This window comes from Carcharhinus amblyrhynchos, chromosome 13 (assembly GCF_965287045.1).
Source record: "Carcharhinus amblyrhynchos chromosome 13, sCarAmb.v2.hapA, whole genome shotgun sequence".
Taxonomy (NCBI): Eukaryota; Metazoa; Chordata; class Chondrichthyes; order Carcharhiniformes; family Carcharhinidae; genus Carcharhinus; species Carcharhinus amblyrhynchos.
In genome coordinates, this window is record NC_137336.1 from 43,825,058 (window position 1) to 43,848,339 (window position 23,282).

The window sequence follows — 23,282 nt, forward strand, 5'->3', positions numbered from 1 at the left end:
GGCAAACCAACCGAGCAGTCTGGGCCATCCTCATTCCCTTGCACCCAGTGTATACGAGCAGCTCCAAGGGAGACTAATCGGACCACACCATTGAAGATGCGTCACATCTGTCACCCACATCTGACACACCAGCACAGGTACTTACACCTCGATGGGTTTACTAAATAGGCAGACTACTGGGTCCCTTACTAGTGAGTATCTCATAGCTGGCAATCCACATCAGGTAACTGACACTCGGAGAGATGCTGGAGGCCAGGACTTGGCTAAACTCCTGGCCAATGATATATCTCTGGATCTGGTCTTTCCAGGGTTGACAAAATTACTAAGGCAGAGTTGCGAATTGTCAGGAAGGGATGACAGCATCTCTCCTGGGACTGCAAGACCAACTGGAGGAGTCCAATTGCCTTTTGTCTGAAATTGCAGTATCCGATTATTGCCATATCTCAATGGCAACGTAATCAAGGTTAGGCCCATAATGTGTGTGAATCTGATTTCAATACATTTTAATAAATTAGCATTTAATTAACCCCTCACCACATTACCCCCTCACGAGATTTGGATATCTCACCGATGTGACGTTGGCGGTGTTTACAACAGATTGGCCCAGACATTAACCTGTCAAAGGGCTTCCACCCGCCCCTCTCACCCCCCCAGGAATGGAAAGGACAGTACAGCCCCTAGGGGAGAAAGACCTGGCCAGGCAGTGCCCTGGTATTTTCAACCTAGCAGTGGTGTGGTGGAGTCGGAGGGGGGGTGGTGGGCGGGGGGGGATGGTGGAGATGGGAGTCTGCAGAAATAGAGAGCAATGGGGAGACCAGGGATAATCGACAGGAGTGTTCGGGCGTGGGGGGAATACCAACAATATTCAGATATTCAGGTGGGTGGGTGGGAGGGATGCCAGTAATGATCACGGGGGAAGAGAGATGTTGGCAATGATGAGTGGGGGGAGTTGGGGGTGGCGGATCCTGGCGATGATGGTGACGGAGAGAAGGGGACTGATGCGGGAGATGATCTGAGAGGGGCGGGGCGGTGAGGGATGTGGGCGGGGCAAAGCAAGCGATGATTTTGGGTGGTTGCCAGTGATACTGGGGATTGCAGAGGCCACAGGTGCCTCTGGGGTGAAGGATGGGAGATTCTTACTTGCTTCTGTAATCGGTACGTTCTTTAAAAATGACAGCTCAATCTCAGTGGAGCTGGTTCCCGGCTCTAAGACACCCCACCTAATCAGACCTGCAAGCCATGTTCACTCTTTTTTGGCAGTTAAAGTGACAAGATCTGGAGGGACAACTGGCCAGTGGAGCTGAAGAATTCTACGCCAGAACTGACACTCTGCCAAATTCTCATCAGGTTCTGCCATAGACAACATTCACCCCTCATCAACCTCCTCTGTTACTTCATCAGAAAATACAATTAAAAGTTTCAATTAGATTATTCAAACACTGAGCAAACTTTTGCAGTGTGCCATTCATGTCCTCCGTAAGCAATATTCAAAGCTGCATGATGATCATCAAGTAATATACTACACAGTGGGGCATTGAACCATAAAGTCCAGGAATGTTACAAGTTTGATTCCTTCCCTCTGCTGATCTAACTAAGTTCGGACAAGGCAGAGTGGTGATGCTGAAATTGATGTCTGTAGCCCTGGGTTATGAGGTGAAAACAACCTGGATCTCCACTCCTAGTCACGATTGAGTGAACCCTGCTCAAATCATTTACTGATATGAATGTCCGGGATGATCAACACCACTGTTAGCTGTGGTGATCATAGAATTATAGAATCCCTACAGTGGCCCAATGAGCCTGCACTGACAACAATCCCACCCAGGCCCTATCCCCAAAGCCCACGTATTTACCCTGCTATTCCCCAGACACTAAGGGGCAATTTAGCATGGCCAATCAACTTAACCTGCACATCTTTGGACTGTGGGAGGAAATTGGAGCACCCAAAGGAAACCCACACAGAACGTGCAAGCTCCACACAGAATGTGACCTGAGCATGGAATTGAACTTGGATCCCTGGCGCTATGAGGCAGCTGGGCTAATCACTGTGTCACTGTGCGCCCGAGGTCCCCTGGATATTAGCCTTAATGACATGCATTGTTCAAGCTTGCACATGAACACACTTGGGTTGAAGCTTCAAAATCTGTTGTATTCAATGTTTTCATCATTCAACGCGAGGGGGTGGAAAAGTAGAAGTATCAGAAAAGACTCCACTTACCTGCCCACTCATCATAACCCTTAATTCCTTTACTGTTCAAAAATTTATCTATCCTTGCTGTAAAAACATTCAATGAGGTAGCCTCAACTGCTTCAGTGGGCAGGGAATTCCATAGATTCACAACCCTTTGTGTGAAGAACTTCCTCCTCAACTCAATCCTAAATCTACTCCCCCCTATTTTGAGGCCATAACCCCAGTTCTAGTTTCACCCGCCAGTGAAAACAACTTCCCTGCTTCTATCTTGTCTATTCCTTTCATAATTTTATCTGTTCCTATAAGATCTCCCCTCATTCTCCTGAATTCCAATGCGTATAGCCCCAGTTTACTGAGTCTCTCCTTATAAGCCAATCTTCTCAACTCCGGAATCAACCTAGTAAATCTCCTCTGCACCCTCTCCAGTGTCAGTACATTCATATATACACACAAGGCTTCTGGTTGCAAGTGCAGAACTACTGGAAATTAATGCAAAGCTCAGGTAAAAAAAATGATTGATAGATATTTCTTGATCTTGTTTATACTGAGGAATATTTTCTTGTTATGTTCTTATGCAGGATGTCTGTTTTTCACTTTGTAGGTGAATTCCCTCAAGATTTTTCAACACTATTTATGGTGACAGCCCTTCACTGGGAGGAAGGATGGAATTTTTTTTTTTGGTGCCTGATTTGAACATTTTTCAGTTGAGAGTACAGCGAAAATTATGGTCTTGACAGTAGTCATGAATAATAAAGGAAAGCTACTGAATATAAATTATATTGAATGTCATTTGAGAGCAAAAATGTTTTGTTCTATCCTTATGTTCTGTGAAGCACGAAAGTGCCACCTGTTCACAAGATCACAAGATAGATGCAGATGAGGAATCTCAGTCAGCCATCCTATCTCTCCCATCCAGAGAAAAATATCTGTAGACACTTTATTACAGCAGTTACTTAAATGATTCCCAGGATGTGTGCTTCCATTATCTGCCAAGAAGTCACGTCTAGACAAAGCAAAATACTACAGTTGATATAAATCTGAACTAAAAACAGAAAATCCTTGAAATACTCTTCACATCAGATGTCATCTGTGAAGACAGAATATTTTAATAATTTCTTATCAGAATGCACTTCTACATGATTTTTTTAATGTTGGAAACCTGAAGTTGCCATTTATAGCACTTCTTGACCCAGCTTTTTTGTTTTACTTGTCTCATCACCACCCTTATTGCTTTAGACAATCATCCCCTTTGTTATTTAGTCACTCCTGCCTCCCATTTCAACACCGACCTGTCTTTTGTTCTATGGTATCCTCACCCCCAACCTATCCAAGGGAACCTACACTACCACTGTCCCTGGCTCTGTACCTGTTTATAAACTGTTAAATCTATAACTTCTCCACCAAGGACATCGGTCTGAAACATTGGCTAGAATTTTTCATGGAGGTAGTTCTCCTGGCTGAAGTGTTAAGAGCAAGTCTGCCTTCAAAGGGTCGGGAAGCTGCGGCCAAATTGTACAGCCAGTTGGGTGTTATGCATTTCAGCTTGTAGCTTGCCCCCTGTCCGAGAGGATGTCCTGCCTCCAAGTACTGCTGGCTAGCAGCTTTCCAGTCCTAATAGTGCTATTGAAAGCAATGTCCACTATTGGCACTGTAATCCGTACAACACAAGGAATAGCAATGGTAAATGGTTTGGTTTTGCCTGAGTTAGTCAGGCAAGCTAGGGTGAGGAGGTTGGGTATGCCACGATTGGGAGGACAGACCAAATGTAGAAGGCAGACAGGAGAAGCATAAGATGCCAAACAAGAACGGTTTATCTCATGGTCTCAGCTTGTAGTGTTGCCAATCTCAGCACTAGTATAATAACAGCAACAGGAGCAGGAGGAAGATCTTAAGTGGTTATTTAAGAGCCTCAAGGGCCTAGTATATCTCCATCCCCCCATCCCACCTTTCCCCTGCCAACCCCCCACCTTACTGCCACACTGCTGTTAAAATTCCTGCAGGCCTATTCTGTCTGGGATGGGAATCATGTTTGCTGGTGGTGAGGCGACAACCAGGCTCATTAATGAACCACTTGAAAACTAGCTTCCCAGGAGTTCATGGGGTGGCTCAGGGATTTAACAGGACTTGCACAAGCTCATGCACTTCCCAAAAAAAAAACCCTGCAAGGAAGTGGGCAGGAGGGACCCTAATTCATCTGATTGAGGGACTCAGCATCAGGCAGTGCAATGGGCTGCTGGAAAAAAACACTCTTCTGTTCTCTCATTTGACTCCCTTTCTCCTCATCATCACAGTTTCAATCAATGGAGAAGGCCTCAGTTTATATAAACAGCAGCCACCACTGATTGGACAGCAGCTCTTTAAGGGGCGGGGTGGGGGAGGAAATTCCAACCCAACTTGAATGACTGTAAGGCCCAAGACAGTCCAATTCAGTGCCTGATTGCACTTAAACAGTGTCAGGTCTCCCAGAGAAAAGCACACACAATTTCCATAGCTTCTCCAACAATACTAAATTATGCCTGATGTCATTGACTATTGATCTCAATGTTAGTCAAAGCTGTTAAGGATCCAAAATAAATTGAGTTACAGTAAGCTGCAGTCTTCTCCCAGGAGAACATTGCATTACAGCTCAGACCATTTATCCTTCAGGACTTTTGAATCATTATGCAAATACAATGTAGCTCTTTGATTTGCAGTTTGAGCTTAAAATTATTGGAGATCTAACCTCCTTCCCTTGTAAAGCCCTTAATTTCTGGGTTTGAACAGTAGTACCAATGCTGAAAATATGATGAAAAAACTTTTGAACTGACTAGATATAAAATTTGAAAACACATCAAAAAATGTCTTGTGTTCCAAAGAGTGCTTCCACTTTGCTGAAATTCAGTCAGAAGGGCCTACAGCTAATGAAATCTTGTAACTTTAAGTCCTCCAATTTTTAATTCTAAGTAAAACTATATTTTCCCCACCATTTTTCAATGTAAATAGAAATTTTGTTCCTTTTCTTACTCATTTCTACATTTATGTTCTTTATTTTTCTTGTTTTTTTTAATATTGCTTCTTTGAGAACTTTGTAAATTTTGAACTTTCATATCTTAACTTTTCCTTTGACTCACTATGAGGAGGCGATGGCCTAGTGGTATTATTGCTAGACTATTTATCCAGAAACTCAGCTAATATTCTGGGAACTTGGGTTTGAATCCAATAAAAAGAATCTGGAATTAAAAGCCTAATGATGATTCATGAAACCATTGTCGATTTTTGGAAAAAAACAATCTGGTTTACTAATGTCCTTTAGGGAAGGAAACCTGCCCTCTTTACCTGGTCTACATGTGACTCCAGACCCAAGCAATGTGGTTGACTTGGACAGCATGGTGGCACAATGGTTAGCACTGCTGCCTCACAGAGCCAGGGTCCCAGGCTCAATTCCAGTCTTGGGTCACTGTCTGTGCAGAGTCTGCATGTTGTCTGCATGGGTTTCCTCCCACAGTCCAGTGCAGATTAGGTGGATGCTAAATTGATCCTAGTCTCAGAGGGATTGGCAAGGTAAATACGTTGGGTTATGGGAATAGGGCCTGGGTGGGATTGGGGTTGCCGTTCTAGTTTGACTGTCAACTGCCTCAGACAACTAGGGATGGGCAATAAATGCTGACCAGCCAGCAATGCTCATGTCTCACAAATGAATGAAAAAAACTTCACCTGTATTTTCCATGTCAGAGTCAATATTAATCACATAACAATAATTCAGAAATGTTAGATCATAAATAAGGAAAACTAATCATAATTCATCAATCCAAAAGGTCTTTACATTTTCCTTCATCACAGCATCTAATTATTTTGAAATCGTTATTTTCAAATCCAGTACATTTTTTTGCACCCATTTCTCTCCTCTCTGCACTGCCTCCAATGTCTGAATATTTTGCTCATGTCCCATGAACCCTGATTGATACAGTGTTCAGGACTGGGTCAAATCAAACTACCAATTTAATGAAAGTAGAATATCGTGGATGCTGGAAATCTGAATTAAAACCAGAAAATGCTGGAAGACCTCAGCATGTCCGGCAGCATTTGTGCAAAGAGAAACAGAGTTAATGTTTCGATTCAAGTCCATGGCTGGAATTTTACCGTCCCACCCACCATGGAAATCAGAGCGAGTGAGGGGCAGACAATGGGCAAATCCATTGACCTTGGTGGGATTTTACAGTTTTGCGGTGAGTGAGGCTATTAAAAACCCTGCCCTGTATGCCTGAAGAAGAGTCATATGGGCTCGAAACATTGACCAGAATTTTACCGCCACGCCCACCCTGGAATTGGAGCAGGCGAGGCTCGCAGAACAGAATTTTCCATTGGCCTCGGGCGTGATTTTATGAGCCTCACCCCAGCGAGATTGTAAAATCCCAGCCATTAACTCTGTTTCTCTCTCCACAGATGTTGCCAGACATGCTGGGGTTTTCCAGAATTTTTTGTACCATTCAGTTCAAACATGAGTTCCGTTTCTTTCTAGTCCACTGCAACTTTAGCGATAAAAGTTCAATACTCTGCTTTTCCTGATTCTGTGCTTTGACATGAAGTTTTCTGCATCTATTATCATTATGTCTTATTTCCAGGAGGTAGCTATTGCATTTCAAAGTGTTGCACGTTTGTGTGGTTAGTTCAAATATTAATCTTGTTAAAATAAATGCACCATGAGTTGTTAGCTGAACAGTGCTCATTTTTCCAAATTGGTAAAATGACAAGCAGGAAACTGTCAGTAAACTCACCAGTGAAATCACTCAATATATTCTTGAAAAAGAGACAAATCTCCAGGTAAACATTCATCCAACAATGTTTTGTTCCCAGCCTCTCCTCCTCCTCCTGATAACTCATCAGCAGTGAAATGCTTCAATCTGGTGAGGCCAGGAGGGTGGCATGGTGGCACAGTGTTTAGCACTGCTGTCTCACAGCACCAGGGACCCCGGTTCGATTACTGCCTTGGATTATGTCTGTATAGAGTCTGCACATTCTCCCTTTGTCGGCATGGGATTCCTCCGGGTGCTCCGGTTTCCTCTCACAGTCCAAACATGTAACGGTTGGGTAAATTGGCCATGCAAAAATTACCCCTTAGATGTCCAAAGATGTGTGTATAGGTGAGGTGGATTAGCCATGGTAAATATGTGGGTTATGGGGATGAGAGGGCATGGGTAGGATACTCTGTCAGAGAGTCATTGCAGACTTGATGGGCTGAATGGCCTCCTTCTGCACTGAAGGGATTCTACGGATCTATGTTCTCAGCTGTCATCTCACTTTGTCAGTCTCTCAAGAAAATATTATGAAAGATAAGGTCAGAAATTTCTGGGTACACGTGCAAGTCAACTTGCCAACAAATTAGCACCTATTGCTCCTAGAATATAATTCATTGCGATCATCTGAAATTTGCCATTCTTGCATTTGTCCTAATGGATACAAGATTAAAAGCTTTGGCAATATTAGTGCCTTTTCAGCAGTGTTCAAGCACTGTATGAGGAAGCAATATATTTTTGCTTGCTTCCTTTACTTTCTACCATGCATCAATTGAATTCATATGCTTGTATTACATCTGCAACCTCTGATTTCCTGTGAGAAAGTCTAATTTTTGATTCTGACAGTCTGCCCATCTAATCTAATAATCTCATTTCTACTGTTGTTCTGGACTTGTTGGAGTAGATATGGCTAAATTAAGAATCTAACCTTTACCCAGGTAATTCACCTGCCAGAGAGAAAAAGAGAGACAAATTTTCCTTAAAACGCCTGCCACAGTAGCAAATATAAGTGCTTTCATCCTTTCCCCCTTCAAACTCACATGGTATGTGATTTACCTCTCTAGCATCTATTCATTTGTAATCTTAGTGATTGGCTGAGTTCTGATCTTGCAGTTGGCCTTTTCACCTGTCGTTTTTCCAAAAGTTTATTTTTATTTTCTGGATTACTTCTGCCTCTTTCCTAACCCCAATTGCACCATGTACTTTCCTCTACTCTCCAGAGATCTAAATTGAGAACTCTTGCTGTATTCCCAGGCACTATGCAGAAGCTAATTCATAGAACATCCTTTTACCAATCCCAAGTTTGCAATTGTGTTTCTCTCCCTCTACATCCCCCTCTCCCCCTCTACCCACATGCTGTAATCAGCCTTTAAGGGGCATCAGCATGACATCAACTGAAGGGGAATTTGTCATGTGATCCATTTTAGTAACACTTTTTGCTTTGAGCAGAGCACACATACACACTTCTGACGTTTACAAGATTTATACCTTTGCATAACTGTTCTCACAGATCAAGTCTTAATAAATAAACCCACAACATGTTTACCCAATCCCTTTTGAGTAATTTGTGCCTTGTGCCTTGAATATAAGCCTGATGTATTGTATCATTGACAGTCAGATTAAGTATAGGTACAATATGGTGAACAGCCTTAGATCATGGCATGAGAAGACTCTCAGCGTTTTGGTTGGAAATGAATATGGAGAAAAGCTTTGAAGACATAGGGTCCAATTTTACCAACAATTTGTGCCCTTTTTCAGACACGAAATCATGGTAAAATCAGATGTGTGCCCTTTATTGCGATCTGTACCCGAGTCCCCGCAGATTGCCACTTTACTGAGACTCGCGAATCGGGGGGATCTGTTCCGCACCAAATCGGGCACAATGACAATTTAAATGTATTTGCATGTATTTAAATTGAATTATTGAACTGCTCGCGGTATCAGCATTTCCCCCTTTATCACCGTGTTTACCAATCCGGAACCGCACTTTCGGGGACCTGCTGAATAAAAGTCTGAGTCGCGTGCTCCAGCCTCTGAAGAGCACGTTCAGTGATTCCAATGGCTCTCTGACTCAGATCAGTGGTGGGGGTGGGGATGGAGGTGAGTCAGATCATTCTCTGGTTGGAGGAGGGAGGAGGGGAGTGAGGTCAGTCGTTGTCTGGTTGGGGGAGGAGGAGGAGGAGACGGGTCAGATGTATTTCTGGTGGGGGGGGATGGCTGATCGTTGTCTGGTGGTGGGGGGAGGGCTGATTGTTGTTTGGTGGTGGGGGGAGAGGAGGTGGGTCAAATGTTCTTCTTGATGGGAAGGGAACTGAGGCCAGACCATTCTCTGGAGGGGGAGGAGTGAGGCAAGATCGTTGTCAGGGGCGGGGGAGTGAGGTCAGATTGTTGTCTTGGGGAGTGTATGAGGGAGGCAGGGCAGATGGATCTCTGTGGGGGGCGGGGAGGGGTCTGCTGCCACTCTGCAGGCGATCGGTGGGGAGGATGGGGGCAAAGGTGGTGATTGGGCTGGGTGGTGGACTGGTGGATAAGGGGAGCAGTGATGTGTGTGTGTGTGTCCCCTTATCCAACCCCCACTACCCACACACATCACTGCCTCCCTTATCCACCCCCCTCCACCCAGACTGATTGCCACCCCTGCCTCTCTCCCCACTGCATCGATGACCCACCGAAATACACCCTTCCTTGCTCCCGGGCCGCTTTCTCTGCTTTCTACGACTCGGGAGGAATTTGACACAGGCCTGCTTTTTCCAATTGTTTTCTAACTGCAGCTCAGAGTTCCGATCATTCCAACAGTGTTAAGCCCCGTCCATAGTGCAACCGGACTGGAGATGGCTGAGAGTGTATGGGGGCGCTTGAAAGTGGATTTCTAAGTCGGATCTGTACTGCGCCCAGACTCGGCACTTAGAATGAAAATGGTAAAATCAGGCCCATAGTGTCAAACAAGTACTCAATAAAGAGATAGTAAGCAGAAAGCTCCATCGTGGTGAAATTACAGCACACATTCTGTCAGCTCTGTGTCTGGGGCAGTGTATTGAGAGCAGCAGCACTGGGCTAACTCAGTCGGAAAAGGTAAGTGACCGGGGTGTGGGCCAGATTGGTAGCGAGCAAGCAAGTATCAAAAAACAAATGAATAAAAATCCAACCGGAGAAGGTTTTGATTGTAACGGGTGGATTTGGGAATTGCTGAACGATAACTTGAATAAAAAGCAAGGACACTGTTACTCCATGTTGTGTTCCCACCACAAGTCATCTCCATGGGCAGAGCTTTGGAAAAGGGCATGACAGAGGCTGCAGCTATATTCATCCCTGGCACCTGAGAAGAAGGAAGGCCAATTTGAATTGGGATGCAGCTGACCTACTATCCAAATTCAAAATATTTCAACAGCGTGCAGAGCTATGGTTTCTTGATTCAGGAGTGTCTGAACAGTGCGTACTAATTTTCTTACTCTTAACCATTCTACTCCCCCGGAAACCAGAGAGCAATTTTTAAAACTTCAAGAGAAGGTGACCAACCTGCTTCATAACAATGTGGGCATAGAAAAGCCAGGTTTACAATTGGGACAACAAGTTCATTTCTTGTATTCCACAGAAGGTACATGGTGACCAGCCAAGGTTTCAAGGATTTGCTCAGAACCAAGATCCTTTGAAGTCATTATGCACAAAGAGCCAAAAATGAGGTGTAATTGAGAACAAATTAGAACCATTCCAACTTTTCAACCACAACACAATCCTATCATATCATGGACTAGATCCTAAATGCAACCAGGAACAACACCCAGGAATGAAAATCCCACAGATCATTGTGAGCAGTTTAAGAAACCTCCAAGCAAAATTACCATTACAGGTGCTAGCCACACCAGCAGATTTTCTTTGAACTTTTGGAGACGCATAGATTCATCAGCTCTAACCCCTTGCATAAAGATAATTAAACACGAATATTTATTGCAGATAGATATGCTTCTTTGGAAGGGGTAGGGTCAAGTGTATTTAAAAAGAAAGGGATTGTTGTATTATACCTTTGAAAAATATCAGCATGACATTACTAGAAGGGAAATGTTTCATGTGATCCAGTCTCATTTTCACTTTTGCTTTGAGCAAAGCGTACATTCAGAGCTCTGATATCTTTAAGCTTGATATCTATGTGTAACTGTTCTCATGTGCCTAGTCTTAATAAGTGAATCTGTGACATGATACCCAATCCCTTATGAGTGATTAGTGTCTCATACAGTAAATAAGATATTTTATCATTATCATAAAATGACACCTCAATGCCCTATCACCACCCTACACATTGCTGATCCATCCTGAGTGCTCAAGCTGTAATTCAGCCAGCATTTGAGAGCAAATTCACAGCACATTTCTAAGCATAAAGTAAAAAGAGTAAAAAGAGCACGTAACATAAAGAATAATTTAAATATTGACATTTACATAGCTACCTAATTAATTGCTGGATTGTCGGAAAAATAATGCAGGATCTGTGTTCAACACAGAATCCTTAGGTTTATGCACAATGCAACAAGATGATAGATACAAATCCATGGGCCTGATGCATTGTTAAATAAATCACATAATAAAGGTTTTTAATTTTTCATGATGACATGCTGCAAGCACTATTTGTTCCTATTTGACATGTTAATCCCAATGACAAATAGATTTTGTACTCTGCCATATATTTAATCAAAGTTTTCTACCAAGGCGAGCCTTGTAATCACAGGATTTTAATTTATATCTGTCATTGGTCTCTCTGCATTAATGAGTTTTTGGATAAAGTTCTCAGAGATAAGCTGGTTACACTTTGAAGTTTCATTCTGTTCTGTTTCAAAGATTTATTGAAATCGAAGCATTTCTCGCCTTCTCAATATGAATTATGATAAATATAAATAGGATAATAAGCCCATCATACGATATATTTGGTATGGGAGTGAGTTGGCTTTGGTTTTGCATCAATGAAATTGTGTAATGTAATCGAGTGTGAAACCCTTAAATTGTTTGCAGCTAGACAAGGTGACACCACTTTCATCTTCACACCTGCTGCAGGATAATTGCATCCATTGTGTTTCCAAAAGGCTTCCAGCTGGCAATTTCTAATCGAGGCCTCAGATGACAGTAATACAAAACCAATGCTCTGGCGCGACTGAGCGGACTCTGTCAGTACTTGCGAGCATTTACGTAAAACCTTTGCTTTCCCCAAACATAGGGCTGGAGTTGCAAGCTGAGCATGTTGATCCCTATCGTTCTCAGTAAATACCAGTCTCAAATTACATTTTTTATAGCGGTGAATTCACTACCACAGAAAGTAGTTGAGGCCAAAACGTTGTCTCATTTCAAGAAGAAATTAGATACAGCTCTTGGAGCTAAAGGGATCAAGGGATGCGGGGAGAAAGGCAATCAGGATATTGAATTTCATGATAAAAGCAAAATACTGCGGATGCTGTAATCTGAAACAAAAACAGGAAAATGCTGAAACACCGCTTTGAAGAAGGGCCATCTAGACTCAAAACGTCGGTCAACCCTCTCTCGATGTGGAGACTCTCTCCACAGATCTTTCTTTTAAATATACTTGACCACCCACCAGTGCCCCCGCTTCCAAAGAAGCATAGCTATCTGCAATAAATGTTCATGTTTAATTATCTTCACACAACTGTCTCTCCACAGATGCTGTCAGACCTGTTGAGATTTTTCCAGCATTTTTCTGTTTCTGTATTGAACTTCATGGCTGGTCATGATCATGATGTGGATTCTGAAAATGATTTCAGTAACATAAAGACATAGAAACTTCGAAACTAGAAGCAGGAGTTGGCCATTCAGCCCTTCGAACCTGCTCCACCATTCATTATGATCATGGTGATCATGATCATGATGAATGGTGGAGCAGGTTCGAAGGACTGAATGGCCAACTCCTGCTTCTAGTTTCTCAGTTTCTATGTCTTTATGTTACTGAAATCATTTTCAGAATCCACAACATTTGGAAATTGATGGCTGTTAAATTGTAAAAAGACAAATGAAAGTTTATAGGAAGTTTATAGAGCTTTGGAAGAAAAGAGGAGGGCGTACAACCCTCAAGCCTGTTCTGCCATTCAGTTAGATCACGGTTGATCTGTACCTTAACTCAATCCAGCCACCTTGATTGCATAATCTTTCATACCCTCAGCTAGAAATAAATCCCTAGCTCTCAGATTTAAAATTATGAAACAAGTCAGGCATTTGTTTTGTTGAAAGGAATTCCATATTTCTACCACTCCTCAGTTGAGGAAGTGTTTCCGAACTTTTCCTTTGAAATACCTGGTGTGGTGATTAGTAGTTATTGTCCCTTTAAGTGCAACCAGCAGAGTAAGAGTCACTTGACTTGAGGGATCTGTGGCGTCACTCCCAGTGATCATAGAATCATAGATTCCCTATAGTATAGAGGAGGCCTTCCAACCCACTGAGACTGCAATAACAACAATCGCATCCAGGCCCCCAAGTATTTACCCCGCTAAACCCCCTTGACATGTTAGCAATGTTTGCATGGTCAATCCACCTAACCTGCACATTTTTGGAGTGAGGAAAGAAACTGGAGCACCTGGAGGAAAGCCACACCAACACTTGGAGAACACAGACAGTGACCCAAGGCTGGAGTTGAACCCAAATCCCCGGCGCTGTGAAGCAGCAGTGCTAGCAATCGTGCCACTGTGCTGCCAAAATGACATGCATATGTTAATACACAGTGCTTACTGCAGTCAGTTACTAAGACACAAAATATATTAATAAATACATAACATGTCCTCCCCCTTTAAAATGAACATCCTCAACAATTTCAAACGGTATAACGTGAACATGAACTCTGTCTGTAATGGGCACACATTTATCTTAGCCATACATTTAGCACGCCCAATCCACCTAACCTGCAAATCTTCAATATTTGCTAAAGGAAATCTGTATCCAAAATGAAGCACAATCCCTTCACTTATTCCCGTATTATCTCGTAACCTTTTGGGGGTTTTACACACTCTTGCAGCTTAAACAACAGACAGTTCAATTTGCCAATAAAACAACACTTCACAGTATTTGTTGGCTGTGGTATTCCATGGGAGACATTGAAAATGTGAAAGACTGAAAATGAATGAAAGTTCTTCTTACTCATCGGCTGTTACCATTCTGATCAAAGGAACCTAGGATCTCAGTGAACACATTTTCCATTGTTAAAGTAAATCTGTTAAAAAATATACAATACTTCCATGGTATAATGGAAGATTTAGATTTGGAAAAAGGACTGAGATCATGGAGTGAGTTGTGGAGCTTCTCATAAATCTATAGAGGTTTACAGCATAGAAACATTAGGGTGGTGGGGGGAGAGTTACAGAACAAAGAGAGCTAGTGGAACAGATTCATAGCTCCTTGAAAGTGGAGTCAAAGGTGGGCAGAGTGGTGGAGCAGGCATTCAGCATGTTTGGCTTCATTGGTCAGATCATTGAATACAGGAGCTGGGATGTCTTGTTGAAGTTGTACAGGATATTGGTAAGGCTACACCTGAAATACTGTGCTCAGTTCTGGTCATCCTATTATAGAAAAGATATTATTAAACTAGAAAGAGTGCAGAAGAGATTTACTATGATGCCACTGGGACTTGATGGTTTGAGTTATAAGGAGAGACTGGATAGACTGTGACTTTTTTTCCTGAGTTGGTCCTATGTTCTTATGTTGATCATTACTAGTATTGAAAGTAAGCATTTCTTTCAAAATTTATGAATCTTGATTTGCCTCACTGTTTACCTGACAGTCCTGAGTTTCCTTAGAATCTGAACATCTGGCCCTTATGCCTGCCACTAGGCAGGATTCTGATCCCACAATAACTCCCAGGAATTGATATTATTTTATTCTTAACACAAACTGGGACACAACTCCCCAGTGTTGTGAGGAAATCTCTTACTGCAACACTTCAAGGACCTGCAGCAACATGAAGTGGCTTCATGGATGGAAAGCAAGGCCTCTGATTTCACTTCCAGTATTTGACACAGTTTGAATATCCACTGCTCACTTTGTTTTTTGGCATATTGCAAAAAGCTGCATCAGGTCCAGAAATTTCATGGCAGTCTCCTCATTACAACTGTCAGCAACACCAGCCAATTTCCTAGAAACAGGGGAAAAGTAAAATCTTTGCAGGGTTCCTAATTTCTCATATGGTGATCTCTAAATATCCTAATGGAACAGATGTGATGTGAAGTGAATGCTTGCTGGATAGCCACCAAAGGGAGGTCTATCCTGTCCCTCTCTCTGGGCGGTGAATATTCAAGGGTGGCACCTTGGCACAGTGGTTAGCACTGCTGCCTCACACCACCAGGGTCCCAAGTTTCAAATCTGGCCTTGGGTCACTGTCTGTGCGGAGATAGCACTTTCTTCCCGTGTCTGCATTGGTTTCCATCGGGTGCTCTGGTTTCTTCCCACAGTCCAAAGATATGCGGGTTAGGTGGATTGGCCATGATAAATTGATCCTAGAGTCAGGGACATTAGCAGGGCAAATGGGTGAGGTTATGGGAGTAGGGCCTGGGTGGATTTATGGTCGGTACCCACTTGATGGGCTGAATGGCCTCCTTTTGTACTGTAGGGATTCTGTGGATTCAATGATTGTTAACTATTTACTTCTTCTGAACATGATTCACAACATAAGGGAACAAATGAAGTGGAGGAGGAGGAAGATGATGTGGAGGTCAGCTAACTTGAGGCTTTAAACACTCATTTTCATTCTCTGCCCCTCTCACTGATTTGTACATCCACCCATGAGCAGAAAACATGTGGGAATGAGGAATTTACACTGGAAGATCCAAAGAGCATGCATGAGCTGGAAGACTGGGAATGGCAGAGAATTCATGCAATCATTCATTCAAGGAACTGGCTGCCTTGGAGGAGCTGAACAGATGGGGAAGGTTAGTTATGAAAGTCATTTAATTAAGATAGTTTGGAACTGTTTTAAAGTATTGGTACTGTGAAGCCATTGTCTAATTTATGTGCAATTCTATTATTTTATTGTTTTTTCCAATCTCTTAATAAATAAACAATTATTTTCCTACAATATCATCCCAAGCAGTCGGGCTGCCATTTCTGGATTTCAAAAGCTCTTCTCATACTATATAAATTATAAAAAAAACAAATGTGAGGGCAGTTGTTTAAGTTTCCCTTCTGCGACATGAATAGCCCAACATTTACCAACAGCCATGCCTTCTTAACTGTAAGAAGAGGGATGAAGTCCTCAAAGCAGGTACAGTAAGAAGTCTCACAACACCAGGTTAAAGTCCAACAGGTTTGTTTGGTAACACAAGCTTTCAGAGCGCTGCTCCTTCATCAGGTGAGTAAGAGCTGGGCTCACAAACAGGGCATAGATAGACACAAACTTAATTACAAGATAATGGATGGAATGTGAGTCTTCACAGGCAATCAAGTCTTTACAGGTACAGACAATGCGAGTGGAGAGAGGATTAGTCGCAGGTTAAAGAAGTGTGAATTGTCTCCAGCCAAAATAGTTAATGACAAGCCTAGGCAAGTTGCAGGGGTTTCAGATAGTGTGACATGAACCCAAAATCCCAGTTGAGGCCATCAGTTTCTGTTCAGCAATTCTGCACTGTTGTATGTCTTGAAGGTTGCCTTGGAGAACGCTTACCCGAAGATCAGAGGCTGAATCCTGTTGACTTCTGAATTGTTCCCTGACAGGAAGGGAACACTCCTGCCTCATGATTGTCGAGCGGTGTCCATTCACCTATTGTCGTAGCGTCTGCATGATGTCACCAATGTATCATGCCTTGGGACATCCTTTCCTGCAGCATATAAGGTAGACAACGTTGGCCAAGTCACAAGATTATGTACTGTGTACCTGGTGGATGGTGTTCTCATATGAGATGATGGAATCTGTGTCGCTGATCCGGCATGTCTTGCAGAAGTTGCTGTGGCAGGGTTGTGTGGTGTCGTGGTCACTGTTCTCCTGAAGGCTGGATAGTTTGCTGTGTACAATGATCTGTTTGAGGTTGTTTGAAGGCAAGTAGTGGGGGTGTGGGAATGGCCTTGGTGAGATGTTCGCCTTTATTGATAACATGTTGAAGGCTCTGGAGAAGATGTTGTAGCTTTTCTGCTCTGGGGAAGATCTGGATGACGCAGGGTATTCTGTCCGCTGTGTCCTGTGTTTGCCTTCTGAGGCTGTCAGTGCAGTTGTTCACTGCGGTGCGTTGGAACTGTCAATCGATGAGTTGAGTGCCATATCCTGTTCTTACAAGGGCATCTTTTAGCTTCTGTACATGTCTGTTGTGATCTTCCTCATCTGAACAGATCCTGTGTATACGGAAGGTTTGTCCGTAGGGGATGGTTTCTTTAACATGTTTAGGGTGGAAACTGGAGAAGTGGAGCATCATGAGGTTACCCGTGGGCTTGCGGTACAGTGAAATGCTGAGCTGACCACTCTTGATCGAGATGCATGCGTCCAAGAACGCAAGCAATTCCGGAGAGTAGTCCATGGTGATTCTGATGGTGGGATGGAACTTGTTGATGTCATCATGTAGTTGTTTCAGTGATTGTTCACGGTGAGTTCAAAGGAAGAAAATCTCATCGATGTGAAACAGTTCACACCTGTTTAACCTCTGATCAAACCTCTCTCTCCACTCACATTGTCTGTACCTGTAAAGACTTGATTACCTGTTAAGACTTGCATTCCATCCATTTTCTTGTAATTGAACTTGTGTCTATATATGCCCTGTTTGTGAGCCCAACTCCCACTCACCTGATGAAGGGGTAGTGCTCTGAAAGCTCATGCTACCAAATAAACCTGTTGGTCTTTAACCTGGTGTTGTGAGACTTCTGACTGTACCTACCCCAGTTGAACGCCAGCACCTCCGTCTCAAAGCAGGTGTTAAGGAGCTGGAAAGGAAATTAAAAAACAGGACCTCAACAACAGTGATCTCAGGATTACTTCCAGAGCTACACACTGGTGAGCATAGGAATAGGAGGATTGATCAGTTGAACACATAGCTGGAGAATTGGTGTTTTTGTTTATTCATTCATTTGGGCACCGCTGGCTGGGGCAGCATTTATTGCCCATCTCAAAGGGTATTTAAAAGTCAACCACATTCCTATGGATCTGGAGTCACATGTAGACCAGACCAGGTAAGGACAAAAGATTTCCTTCCCTAAAGGACATTAGTGAAACAGATGAGCTTTCATTACAGGAAACAATGGTTTCACGGTCCTCATTAAACGTTTAATTTAATCAAATTCAAACTTCACCATCTGCCACGGTGGCATTTGAATTGGGGTCCTAGACCAGCAACAATATCACTACGCCACTGTCTCAGATATGAGGCATTGGGACTGGTTCTGGGGCAGGTGGGACCTGTACTAGCTGACTGGGTTACATCCTAACAGGCTTAGGACTAATATCACAGGGAGATTTGCTCGTGCTGTTGGGTAGATCAAGTTGGAAGGAAGCAACACCGATAACTGGAAGTAGAAAAGTAGCAAGTACAATTAGAAGTCAAGTGAAACAAAGGCATGTGTCAACTAGATTTTACAATGCAGATTATCGTCAAAGAGACAAATGCCAAAATCTTGCTGCCATTCATGGCGGCAGGATCTTACAGTCCTACTGATGTCACACTTCCATCGCAGGTTTCTGAACAGCAAGGGGAGTGCTCAATGGGAAATCCCAATGACAACAGCAGGATCATAAGATATAATGGTACAGAGGTAATGGATAATCTTTAAAGAGTTATTGCATAGTTTACAGTAACTATACATTTCTTCAAGGCACAAAAACCCCAAAAGAATAGTCAGTCAACTGTGGCTAACAAAGGAAGTTAAGGATTGCATAACGTTAAAAGAAAGACCTCTAAAGTTATCAGAAATCATGGTGAAGATATTAGAAAACAGCAAAATAGGTCCAAGAAACTGACAGAATGGGAAAACTGAATGTAATCCAGCAAAACATATAAGAAACAGACTGTAAAAGCTTCTTTACGTATGGGAAATGGAAATGTTTGTCTAAGATAAATATGTGCCCATCACAAGCAGAGTCAGGAGGATTAACAATGAATAATAGAGAAATGGCAGAGAAGATTACTTTGCATCTGTCTTTACTTAGGAAGATACAAAAAATCTCCCAGAATTAGAAATCCAAAGGACTAGGGAGAATGTGGAATTGAAGGAAATTAATATTGGTAAGGAGGTTGTATTGGAGAAACTAATGGGACAGAAATAAAACTTTCCCCTCTATCTTGATTCCCTTTTTGTTTCCTTGGTTTGCCCCAATGCAAACAACCATGAATCCTGTCCTTTCCACCCCCAAACCCCTACACCCCCACAGGCCCATCTGCCAGTTGTTCTTCCATTTTGCTTTCACTGAGGACAAACCTTTGTTCTCCTGTTAACGTCTTCTGCTATTTTAGCTTTATGTCACATTTAACACTTTTTTAGTCCTTAATGCTACCATTAACACTCCATTTGTCTTGTGTCCATGATGTCCTCCCTAGCTCTGGGAACTAGAAGATTATTTTTCTTGTGAATTTTTGGAATTCTGTATGTCAAAGGCTGTTGGAGTTCAGTCATTTAAAATGTTTAGAACGGAAATTGACTGATTTTGAAATACCACTGACATAAAGTGATATGAAGATAGTGTGGGGGAAAAGACATTGAAGTGAATGATCAGCTATGATCATAACAAATGGCAGAGCAGGCTTGATGAGCTGAATGGCCTACTCCTACTCTCATGCCCCTACTGATTGTAATTTTTAATGATTATTGGCTGATATTTCTAAACATGAAAAATAATTAGTCAAATGAAACATCATAGAGAGGGTATGGAAGGTGATGTGCTGCAGTTATAGCTTTCAGGGGTTGATGGACATCAGTGTGATCAACAGGATAATCACATCTACAATAAGTGTCTAAGCTTGAGGAACTTTGACTCAGAGTTTATGATTTAGAGTCTAAAATTCAGGCACGCCAATGCCAGGGAGGAAAAGTTACCTAGACACCTGGTTCCAGGAAGCAGTGCTTCTGTAAACAACAATGCTGTGAAGATTAGTGATAGAATAGAAGATTGGGAAAATTGAGGTAATTAATAGTGTCAGGAAGCAGAGGTAGTTTAAAGTGATGATATTTGAATTGTTGGATATTAGAAATAAGGTATAGATTTAAGTGAGTTTAACTTCAGGGTAAAATTCTAGATAGATGCACGTTAAGTAAAGATATTTGCATTTATGGGGACTTTATGGTTTCATTTTAAATTGTGCCTCTTTTGTGCCTGGAGAGATTATGACGTGAAAAGTAAATAAGGGCTTGGAGAAAGAATAAGCTGTTTCTCAGCAACCATGGGCCACTTTTAGAGAAAAGGACCTTTGGGGGATTTTCTGGCCGTATTCACCCCAAAACCAGAAAGCCCAAAGTCAATGGACTTTGCATGGCAGGTGGAATAGGAGAATTCACTCCCTTGTGAATTTAGTTTAACTGAACCATAATAGTTGGCAGTAGGAAGCTAGAAAAAGAACTGGTCTCTCAGCTTTTCAGATGCAGAATAATAGAGTGATGGGCAAGGAAGCAAGTCCCAGAAACTAAAGAACAATTAGTTCCAGAAACCAGGGAATAAAGAGAGAAGTCCCAGGAAAATTGAAGTTAAAAGGACAAAGAATCTGGAAACTGAACAGAAGTACTGTTCATTGAAGTTAAGGAGTGAGCTGAATAGTACAGGCCTGATGAAGTTGGTTATTGAAGCGAACAGTTGGATATCTGCAGTAATTCTAAGGTCAGTGATATTGAACCATAGACTGAAAAGCAATAGTTGAAACAATTGTGAAGCAATTGGTGGCTGGCTGCTTGAGGGTTTGTGTGAAAGCTTGAAAGCACATGATTACGCAAGACAAAAAAAATTGAAAAGTGAAGTAACTCCTCAGAGGCAGAAGTCACTTCACCAAGATCCCTTCAGTTACAAGTCTGACAACAGTATACAGAGCACTTCCATTTAGCAGTCCACACTAGGAGTCCCAAATGGGCTGACACTCCTGGTTAAATGCAAAGCAAAAGGCTCCCTGATTGATCCATCAATTTGGCCCTTAATCAGGGAGTTCATATTCTAACAGGCCCACGTCAATTGCCTGATTAAAATAATTACAACATGATATTTGGACATTCTGGAAGTGGACATTCTGCGGTGGATAGAGGAGAGCCGGTGGATGTGGTCTTTCTGGATTTTCAGAAGGCGTTTGACAAAGTACCTCACAAGAGGTTATTGCAGAAGGTCGAGGGACATGGAGTTGGGGGTAGGGTGTTAGCATGGATAGAGGATTGGTTGTCAAATAGGAGGCAGAGAGTTGGGGTCAACGGGTGCTATTCGGATTGGCGGATGGTGACTAGTGGAGTGCCCCAGGGGTCGGTGCTGAGGCCTCAGCTTTTTACCATTTATATAGATGATCTGGAGGAGGGAACCGAGTGTAGAGTGTCGAAATTTGCTGATGACACCAAGATTGGGGGAACGGCAAATTGTGCGGAGGGTGTGGAGAGTCTACAGAAGGATCTAGATAGGCTGGGCGAATGGGCCAGGAAATGGCAAATGGAATTTAATGTTGGCAAGTGTGAGGTGGTCCACTTTGGTAGGAATAATGGTAGGAAGGACTATTACTTACGGGGCGAAAAACTGCAGCAGGCGACGGTGCAGGGGGACCTCGGGGTCCTTGTGCATGAGTCGCAAAAACCCAGCTTGCAGGTGCAGCAGGTGGTCAGGAAGGTGAATGGGATGCTGGCCTTCATAGCGAGGGGGATTGAATATAAAAGTAGGGAGGTCTTGCTGCAGCTGTATAGGGCATTGGTGAGGCCGCAGCTGGAGTACTGTGTGCAGTTTTGGGCGCCGCACCTGCGCAAAGATATTTTGGCCTTGGAGGGAGTGCAGAGGAGGTTTACTAGGCTGATACCGGAGTTGAGGGGGTTGAGCTATGAGGAGAGGCTGAATAAACTAGGCTTGTACTCGTTGGAGTTTAGAAGAATGAGGGGAGATCTCATTGAGACGTATAAGATGATGAATGGGATGGATAGGATAGAGGTGGAGAGACTCTTCCCGCTCAAAAAAGACAGTAGGACTAGGGGGCACAGCCTCAAGATAAAAAGGGGGCGGTTTAGAACGGAGTTGAGGAGGAACTTCTTCACTCAAAGGGTGGTGAATCTCTGGAATTCTCTGCCCGTTGAAGTGGTGGAGGCTGCCTCGCTAAATATTTTTAAGACGCGGGTTGATGGGTTTTTGATAAGAGAGGGGATTAAGGGTTATGGGGAGAGGGCGGGAAGGTGGAACTGAGCCACGACAGATCAGCCATGATCTTATTGAATGGCGGGGCAGGCTCGAAGGGCTAGATGGCCTACTCCTGCTCCTATTTCTTATGTTCTTATGTTCTTATGGACCCTTGCTGGAAACAGTTGAGAGAAAGCATTGTTTGAAAGAAGATTCCAAGGCATATCTTTTTGGGAGTAGAGTTTGGAAACACTTGTGTGGAAGCTGGAGTCCAGTGAGATCAGTTGGCTCACAGTGTGATAACCATCTGGGGGGATTTGAGGAGAAATCCACACAGGATCAATTGGGTGGCTTCTGCCACTTCGTTTCAGAGTGGGGTGTTGTCTGTCCACAGTCAGCCTGTTCGGTGACAGGGACTGTGTGTTTGCTGAGAATATTATCACATAAATACATCGTGTACCCTGTGTTATCATTAAAATATTGTGCACATTTGTGAAGATAAGTGGGAATGAAGGCGTATTATATCGTCAAAATTTTTCATGTTTAATAAATAATGTTTTTATGTTGTTAGAAGTTAGCAGTCCTGTGACTGTTTCTTGTGTTTTATAAAACAAAGTAAAAGATGAGACAGGGTTCAATTCTCGGACCTTCCCGTCCGGTGGTGACATCAACTGCAATTATAACAATAATAATAAAAAAGGGGAAAATTAGAGTCTAAGAGTAAACTATCAAGAAATATAAAAACGAAGAACAAAGAAAAGTACTGCACAGGAATAGGCCATTTGGCCCTGCAAGCCCATGTCAATCATGATGTCCTAACTAAACTAAAAAAAGCCTTCTGCCCTTACTCAGTCCATATCCTTTTATTCCCTCCCTATTCATGTACCAATCCAGATGCCTTTTAAATGTTTCCATTGTGCCTGCTTCTACCACCTTCTCTGGCGTTCCAGGCACCCAGCATCCTATACGGGAGAAACTTCCACTGGACGTCTCCTTAAACTTTCCCCCTCTCACCTTGAACCTCTGTCCCCTTGTAATTAACGCTTCCACCCTTAGAAAAAGCCTCTCACTATCCACCCTCTCCAAG